Raw genomic sequence first — 10,372 nt, 5'->3', positions numbered from 1 at the left:
TACATATATATATAGAATATATATAATAAACATTCTAAGATAAAAATAAAAAAGTTTACCTCAACCTCTCTATATGCATGTGCACATAGGGATGTTAAGCGAAACTTGTCTAAAATCATGCTTACTGACCAAACTTTAAGTTACAAATATTGATCTCGAATGGAGCCTCAATTCTTCCCAACAATCATATGTTAATTCCCATTTCCTTTCAGTCTCTCTGACTTTCTAGGAAATAACTTTATGCTCTACTTTCTCTTTTACCTTTCACCATCTCCTTCCCCATTAGCTGCTGATGAATTTGCATCCTACTTCTACCATCTCTATCTCTAATCACACACACTATCTCTAATTCCATCACTGCTATTCCCAAAGAAATGCCTATTCTCTAACTGAATTCAATCCCTCCACATACACAAAACAGTCAATGCATTTTAGCCTATGCTAGAAAATTTCCCCCTTTGCAACATTTCCCCTTCTCTTTTATATAATTGATATAAAGAAGAAAGATGTCAAAGCATCTTAGAATACTGATAGGAATGGGCAGCCAAGAACAATGAGAAAACAATTATAATACTGAAAAGTGAAAGCATAATGAAGGGAGAAAAAAACCCAAACACTTGAACATAATAAGGTGGATCAGATCAAGCGCACTAGTTGAATAGCTATTTTTTTGTTCTTGTTATCTATTGTCACATAACAAATCACTCCAAACTTACTGGCTTAAAACAGAAAACAGTGTAATACATCCTCAAATTCTATGGATCAGATTTTGGAGCAGGCCTTGGATGGGTGGTTCTCTTAGGTTCATTCAGGGATGTTGACTAAGGTCCCTTGGTGGTTATTAGCTGGTGGTTGGGCTGATCTGGCACTAAAATGTTTTTTGTTTGTTTGTTTATTTTTCTATCATGTTTGGTGCCTCGGCAGGAATGGCTAGAAGGCTAGGTTTAACTGAGACCATTGACTAAAAAGACTTGATGGAACCTATCTAAAATGAAAGGCTTACAGTAGTCAAAGATCTTACATCAGGCTCAGTGACCTCAAATAAACAAGGCAGAGAGTGATCACTCAGAAGTTTTAAAACATCTTATATTCTAGCTCAAAATGCATAGAACTTTGTTCTGCTACAACCCGTTAGACAAGTAAGTCCCTACATTCAATCAGGTTAAAGGGAAGGGAAATTAGAGTTCATCCATTAACGGGAAGCATAGTAAAATATGTGCAGATATGTTTAATGTAACAGAATGTTATATAGGGGAAGAGAGTTTACCCATTTGCTATTGAGGATAAGTAAAGTATGTAGATACCAATATCAACCAATTGATAGCTTTGTAATTGGAGAATGAGGCAGTATTTTCCTGAGAAGATTTATTTTTTTCTATGAAAAAGAAGCAATGTCATCCCCAGGTTTTTTTAGTAGGTGTTAAATATTTAAATCTATTCAAAGATTTTAATCTATTCAAAGATTTATTTAAAATGTTCTACTTACTTTATACATGTTTAAATGTTTATTTAGATTTTTCATGGAAAGATGCCATTAGACATTGCTACTAAAATTGCTTTGTGTTTTATATCTAAAGTCACTTTATTGTTATTTTCTTTTGAAATAATGCATCTTGATATTTGTATTAAATATTAAATTAATGGGAAAATTATATTTTATTTGATACATATCAGGTTTTAGTTCATTATAAGTTTTGGCAAACACATTTTAATTTTCCGAATTAGCAATGCATTTGTGAAATCCTCCAAAATTAAAACAAAAAAAAATACAAAGGTTGAACTCAAACTGCGTATGAATTATTTGTCACACAACTCATCGTTTTTAGTAAAGTCCATTTTCATTTCCACAGTTGTGTGTGTGTGCACACAGGTGTAAGTTGGTGAAAGAAAAAGTAATTGCAGAAGTAAAGAGCAGTGGCTAAGGAAACCTGAAATTCTGAAAAGAGAATAGCACTGCATGACATATACAACTGGCCAGTGCCATCAAGAAAAGACTAAAGGAAGTGGAGGGGAGGGGAGGGAAGGGACAACCACAAGGCAGTGTAACTATTACTGTCAAAGTTTGTCAAGTATTTTCCATTACCAAGATCTTCCTCATCTTTCTGAAGTAATATTCCAGATGAAAATTGACATGTGAAAAGGAATAGAGATGGCTGACAGAACTTCACTAAATTAAATAGTCTAATGAGATATACTTTTATATAAAAGGGAAGATGAACAGTCTACTATTAGCATTATCTCAACTTATAATTAGTGAAATGGTTTGATGACAGTTAAATAAACCCATTATGTCCATTAAAATAAAATTAAAGAACACTATTTCCTTTAAAATTAAAGACTTTGAAGTTATACGAAATATCCATTCAAATTGATCATTTTGAACTAAAAATTAGTTAGATAGTTAAAGTTGGGTTTTGAAAATCAAGATGATTTTGTAGTCATAAATATTCAGAAAGAAGTTTTGATGTTAATCTAAGAAAACACTGAGAGAACTTTAAAATGTACATGACTTACTTACCAAACTACAGCTTATTTTTCCTGTTGCTGTTTGCATCCTATCTGTGAACAATGTGAGGAAATACAGCTGCTACCCAATTAAATACTTTCTTCCTGATTTGCATCTTTATTTCACTAGAGAAATGATGAAGGGATTAAATAGGAAAAAAAAAAAAACTAAAGCAGATGTCATCAGGAATGACCAACTGTAATCCAAGTAGTAGTTCATAAAACTAGTAAAAAAAATCAGAGTAGTACATCCTTTGTTGACTAAATTACTAATGACATTACATGAGATACAGCTTTGCCAATGTATTATTTTTTTTCCAAGTGTGTATGTGTGTGTGCATGTGTGTTGTCTTCTAAAGTAGAATTATCAATATATCAGATATCCAGAATAATCACAGTCTCTAAAAAAATAGTAAATAAAGCAAAGTGATTAAATAAAACCAATGATTGATTTTCTGTTTCTAATATTTCACATACAAACCCTATATACTAGTGAGAGTTGTAATTAAAACACATGTGCTCATCTCTTTTTTTCAAAGAGCATCTTTCTTGCTCAAAAATACTTGGGAATCCACATTAAAATATATTCTGTAGGTCAATTCTTTAACATGGTCCAAAAAGATACTGAAATGAGATGCCAATATATTGACTCTGTTGCTATCATCTCACTGTCTTACTTACCCACATTACCCTCTCACTTTTCACTCATGTCATTCTTTGTGCTCAACTGTTTTTCTCCAGTTCTTTCCTTTCAAACCACTCATCATTCAAAGGTCAACTCAAATGTCACATCTGTGTACACTCCTCTAATTTCTTATATACTGTCAAAATTCACATTGTCTCTCTGATTATCACAACTTAAAAAAAATCTTAAAACATTTAGATAATTAACCTCATGTTATTGTTAATTCTATTAATCTACTCCACCTAATAAAAATAACTCCACATCTTTTAAAAAATATCTGTGCCCCTGATTGCCTACAGTTGCTCATAAATAGGAACACAATTCATATGTAATGCATCAAATACATGTTTTCTTAAGGAATAATTGTTTCCTGTACAAAAATGATTTATTTAACAGCAACAGTTAATAAATTGAAAATGGAAAAACATTAGTAAATGTACTTTAAATTTAGAAAGTAGGGTTTTTACAAGTAAGTCTTACATCCATGAGTATTTTTTGCTAATGTGCGTTTTATCTTAATGATTCTTTAAAATTTCATTTCTTGATTTCAGACCATTACAAATTTTATTGTCAATTAAATTTCTCTAATAAGAAGACAAATAAACAATAAAAACATTTAAAAATTCTTGACATTCTTTTCACAGTTTTCAACTTGGTGCTTTTAATTATCTTACTAATTGACTAATTTTAAGCATAAATATTCTGAAAAACATTTTTTATCTATAGAATACATTAAGCTACAATAAAAACTGTATTATCTTCAATGAGGTAGAAGATTTTTAATTCTAAATATTTAGTTAAATTATGCTTTCATTTCTGAACAACCAAATTTGAAATACTTCTTTCGAAAATGGAAGTAAAACTTCTGTCATATTGTCTTCTTCAAACTTTGATAGTGAACAGTTTGTTTCCAAAGAAGATAATATTTCATTTAAAAGATATACAATAGAAGTTACGTAAAGCTAATCCTAGAGACTAAGCTAGCTGCCTTAGATAAGTAACAAAAATATTCACCCCCAAAGAGCTGTATGTAACAAGTATTAGGGGAGATTCTTACAGGACATTTTGCATTATCTTGGTGTACAATTTTAAAGCAGATTTTCAAAATATTTGAAACAATGGTATCTTTGTTGAGATAAGAGACAATGAAATAACCTATGCTTTGTCATATAAAACATTTCTGTAAAGCTTTTCTTGGCAGGTGCCTGCTTATGTATTTGTTTCTCTGACTCTTAGAGCACTCAACATTGTGTTTGATACAGTGATATATAGAAAGTTTTGTTTGAAAAATAATCTTTGGAAAAACTTTTTTAGAAAAATAAGAAAGGTTAGAAGTGTTTCTTTGAGTTCCTTTCAATAGTAATGGTACTTCTGGAATTGCTAAGCATTTCAAATTTTGGTGTTCTATAAATGATAATAAAGTTTAATAAAACACCAATAATTAAGGCTCCAGGTTTATGTTGCATTTCTGGTTTTGAGACAAATGACCTGAAGGCAATAAGACTGAGAGATCTTTAGTGGGTAAACATATTAATATTTAAAAAAAAAGTTAGAGTTTTCCTTATGTGTGAAAAAAGATTAATTGAAAGTGTTTTATGATGTTATTAACGTATACTAATACTTATAATAAAGCAAATGATAGATATAACAAATTCATATATTTCTCATTTTATTTCAGAAAAATAGTTTTTGAATTAAATATTTATGTATATACACACACATAAATATACATACACACACATATATATATAAATATATAATTTCAAACATTGTAAAATGAAAGTATTGTACTATAATGAAAGTCAGTCAGATACCCAGGTAGTCTCAATGGCCAGATGCTCCGTAAACACTATACTCAAAAGAACCATCTATCATTTATTGTTCCCCACCTGGCCACTCTTCTATGTGATTTCATTCCCAGTATATGAAACTGTGTGCTTCACTTGTTATTGTTGTAGTTGTTTTAGCTACTTCATTAATTTTGGGGAGACAAAGATGATACATTGTCATTTTTTTCTCGACAGCCTTTTACAAAATGTTACTTTTCTAATAAAACCTTTAAAAAATACATGAGTTTGCATAAAGGGACATTTTCAATGAAATAATCTTTTACATAAAATAAAGTTTTTACATAAAATAAATTTTATATAAAATATGTTCATATAGAGAACATTTCTTACCTCGTTATTGAAAATTACAAGCTTGTAAGAACATTGCATCATTTTACATATAATGTACTCAATTCTGGTTCATTGTTTTTTAAGTGAATTGAAATGATAGTACAAATCCTGAACTCCGAAAAAAATATTTCAGATGAAACTAACTTTCTTAATTTTTTTCTATTAAATATACAAATTTAAATATCCTATATTTTTATACCCATGGCTTGAAATAGTTAAGAACATTCAACCACTTAACAAAATGTAATAAATGATTGATGGCTAAGACCGTACACCAAGCGTTGGGTAGGACACAGAGATGAAACCACATGGTTGCTACTGTCTAAGAGCTTAAGGTCCAGTAAAGTTTATCTGTCGCTGAAGCATTGAAATACTTGGTAAATCTGGCCATAGCTACAGAGTAGGGGAAAACACATGAGGCAGAAAATAACTGTGGTGTGGGGGTTGGAAAATGCTCCCCCCCCGCCCCCGCAAACACAGAGAAAAAGAGGGGCATCAAAGAGAGGATCAGATTTTCATAGGTAAAGAAAGAGTTGATAAAGTTTTGGACTGAACTGTTTAAAAAAATTAGACACATCTGTTTATATTTGTAGCTAAAATGTTGAGTTTGAAATATACCCAGCTGTTAGAAAGATATCATGAATAGACTTATAGATTACAGATATTATGGAAATTTAGATTTGACAATTAGAACTAAAAGTAATCAGAACTAAGGAATGAAATGAAATTATAGCAAACCTTACTTATCTTCCTAGAGCTCATGTTTGAGACCGAGGGTGAAGGGAATGAATTAGAGTGCAGTAAAATATAAAATAATTGTTTCACTAAATATCTCTATGGGGAGTGCAAGGCAATAATCATGCCAGCAGTTTCAGTAGAAGTTAGATATAAAAGGCTAGACACCGAATTCAGCAATTCAGGTATAAGACGTTAACAATCCTGTCACGAAAAGAATATGCAGATCAGTTATTTATTGATCCATGTAATTCACTTATTCAACGTTTTTTAAAGTGAGCACTATGTGTCAGAGACCATGTACTACACATAGGAAATACGGTCGCCGAGGAGACAGATTCCTGGTACTGTCATGAGCACTTAGAGTTCAATGGAAGATATGACATTTTACAGTAAACTACAGTGAGGATGATGACAGTTAAGATAGGGGAGGTGAGTAGAAGAGGCTATAGAACTAGAGTGAGGATGGCTCCCCTTGCTTAGAAAGCTTTCTGTAGAAGTGAAGAGTAAGCCGGTACCTTCAGGATGAGTTCCATTTTGCCAGGCAATGGATAGGTGGTGCGTGTTGGGAACGGCTCACCTATGGAGAGGAAAAACCCACATGTGCAAAACCCATGGGAATGGATTACAGAGGAAGCAGAGAGGGAGTTCAGAAGGAATCTGTGGAGCCTTCCAGAGTCGAGATCCTACATACCCTTGAAAATAAAGCAGAAGAATCGCCACAGGTTTTATCTAGTGAACCAAAATGATCTGCTCTATATTTTTAAAACCTTGAAAAGCTTTAGTAAAGAAGGTTAAGGACTAGAGAGGAGCCTGGGTTTGGGGGCTGGAAGCCTCAAGTTGGAGTTATGAGTTCCAGGCTCCTGATAAAGGTTATGGAAATGCAGACAAACCTGGGAACCACCTCCCCTCCACCCACGTTAAAGTCTTTTTTCCTTCTTTGAAAATATATGAAGACAATGCTCTGTTCAGCCTGATGTCTCAGGTAAGTAGGGACACACTGAAGCAGGGAGGAGGGGAAGTGGCCAGGCTCATGCTGTGTTTTCCTGCTTTGAAGAGTCCCAGTGGGGCTCGAAGACAAGCTCTCAGTTTACAGTCATCGCAGAAATGACTTCAGGTCAATTCAACTTTAATGTGCAGAGCTTTCTACTGAAGCTTTACCTTCCCCTCATCTTCGCGATTAGGGAACTGAGCTCTTGTCAAGCATAGGCCACATATCCAGGGCCTTCAACGGTTGAGCCAGAGTCCACCTGGGCCTTTGTGCCTGGCCCCTGGCAGCTATGGCAGAGCAGGTATTTATCTGTATCCTAAGTGTGTTGTCTTTTAGAACCTAGAAAATGAGGTCTGGAAGAGGAACAAGAAACACCTCGGTGGTGGAAAGAGCTCAGAAAACAATGTCTTGGCCCCACCCCCTCTCCTCCCAGTTTGATGACAATGCCTGCTACAATCGTTTCTCTACATCTCACTGGAGACTAGCTCAGCTCTGTTGAGGCAGTTTTTGCCAGAGCACAGGAACACGGCTAGATTCCATCATGTAAAATCAGAGTGACATCTGAGCTGTCTATGTTTCTGGGCCCTCTGGCAGCTATGTTTTAAAGCACCCTCCCAGTCTGTTTGGGGCATCTTGTTCCACTTTTAGGAATCCCAAGATAAGCAATTAGAGCATTGGGCTATGGAAGATGAACCTGCAGAAATGACTGTGGCTTAAATGTGTGTCTCAGAAAGAAGGGGGTGAATGTATTCAGAAAATAATGACTGATGTATTATAGAAAATAGCTTGAGAGGAGGAAAAACTGTGTCCAAGAAAATAACTTAGGAAACAATTTCAAGTAGTCTATGCAAAGCATGATGTCTGCTACTTGGTCTCATGTGTCAAATGAACAGGATAGAATTCTGTGATTTTGAGCTCCATGTTGGTGATTCCTTGAAAGCTGATCTTCAGTTCTTTTATGGCTCCTCTGGAATTGATGTCATAAGTTCCATCTCCTTTGGTCACAGCCACAATCCTGCCATGACAGATAATTGTAATCTCTCCATAGTCTCAATTTTAAGGATCACAGTCTGCAAACACCATCAGCTATTTTTCCAGCTCACTCAACCTTCATGTTTTTTTCCTGACTTCAATGACCTCTAATCCCACCAAGACTTGCAGTACTTAAGAAAAAAAAAAAATCCAGAGCGATGAGAACATCAGTCTCAATGGCCAGCTTTCATGCTGCATTTATCTGGTCCACTCAGTCTTCCATGCATTTATACAATTATGTTATATTTTCTTTCCTCTCCTCAAATGTCCACCTTCTCCTACCTATCTTCAATCTTAGCCTATAATGTTGTTTCCTATTTGATTCTGAAAATGGAAGGGAAAAATAGAACATTTCCATGTCTGCCTTTCACCAAATCTACCCAGATGTCTGCACCTGTCACCATTTACCCTGCCTTGTGTTCTATTACCATGGGGGAACTCCCTGGCACCCATCTAAGACCATTTATGCATGAGATTCCAGCGCCAATCCTCTGCTCCCACCTAGTTAGTGTCATTACTTCAGCAACATGTCTGTTCCTCTCCTGTATCAATGTTTCTTTGCTTATTATATCAACCTCCTCAAAATACAAATATGTTCTTATATTCTCATTTTTAGAAAACCATCTTTTGATTTTGCATTCCTTGCCAATTGCCACCTCTGTTCTTCCTTACCATGAAATTTTTATAAAATGTTGACTATAGTAATTGTTTCCAATTTCTTTCTTTTTATTCTTTTGTAACCAGTGCAATAGACATCAAAGCTCTATTAGTTTATCAAAAATACTCTTGTCAAACCATTAATAATCACCTTTTTGCTAAATCCAATAATTATTCGCCATCCTTGAAAAACATTCTTCATTTCATTTCAAGGATATCACTCTCTCTTGGTTTCCCTCCAACCTCTCTAGTCATACCCTCAGTTTTCTGAGGTATTTCTGCTCCTCTCTCTTGCTGGGGCTTCATGCTTGGATGTTCTCCATTCTTATAAGCAATCTCTTCATGAGGAAGAGGAACAAAAAGAATCTATCTACCACCACACAAAACAATTTCTTGCTGCTCAATGTCACGTACTTACATTATTTGGTACACATATATTTTGTGCCTTACTGCACCTTTTTGGGCCCGAAGATACCCTTGTTCACGGACTACCGCAGAAATCACGAATTTACACTGGTCTCATTCTACTAAAAGTTATCGCAATCAATATGCCTTTTGTATCAGTAGCAGCAACAGTAGTAGAACCTTTTGAAAATTCCAACATGATTGTCTAAGTTTCAGGATCATCAACATCTGGATTCAATTAATAGAGAGATGAAAGAGGAAAATAGAAAAGCAAGTAGCATCTAAAGCCAGCACTGATGGCAAATAGGGGAGATATCTTCTGGCATTTGAGATAGCCTTTAGGGACACATTTGACAGGAAGACAAGGATTCTTCCCAGCACCACATAGTTTCTTTATTTTTATATAAAAATGTATGTAGATGTCAAAAAACGTATCTTCTGGAATCTTGTGGATTATTAGATTTTAAATGTCTAAACTTTAAGGTAGTGGATCAAAATAAATTTCCGTTAACCAGTATAATCTCTTGATTAGTACACTTGGTTTTACACTGAAGATTGCTATGTGTGAAGTTCTGCAATGTTGATTTCTTGTTCTAAAGTCTTCCAAATGCTAATAAAAATAGAGTATGCATGGAGAATGTTTGCAGATTAACTAGAACTGGCTGTGGATGCCTACCATCTGGTGCTACAAAGCGTGGATGGATTAGTTATAACAGCAGAGAGAATGAAATGCTTTACACAATCAGATGGCAAAATGGCAATAATGATGTGTGCACATAATCGAAGTACAGTGTGGGGTAGACAGAATTCTGGCAGCAGAAACCAAAGAAAGAGCTAGAGTAATTCTACCATTGAAAAGCTTCCAAATTAATATTGTTGGGACATTACAATGTCCAACTGGGAACAGCATGCACTATATTGCACTGGAAAGTTAGAATTTAGAGATGCAGTTGTTCCTTTATTCTCAACTAACTGTGGGATTTGTTGGCAAGTCAAATATCACATTAGAATTTGTAAAAACAAAATGATAATAAAGTCAATTCCTATGTAGACTTTATATGTCTGTAAACCTAAGAAAGTATAACTGAAGAGATAGGAAGTGGTAGAAGAAAAATATAAACTGAAGAACAATGAATGGATTTAAGGTACCTAATAATTTGGGGAAAATCAGTATTTTGTGGC

Source organism: Pteropus alecto, unplaced genomic scaffold, assembly GCF_000325575.1.
Source record: "Pteropus alecto unplaced genomic scaffold, ASM32557v1 scaffold35, whole genome shotgun sequence".
NCBI classification, from domain to species: domain Eukaryota; kingdom Metazoa; phylum Chordata; class Mammalia; order Chiroptera; family Pteropodidae; genus Pteropus; species Pteropus alecto.
The sequence above is the reverse complement of the archived record's forward strand: the minus strand, read 5'-3'. Positions refer to the sequence as shown.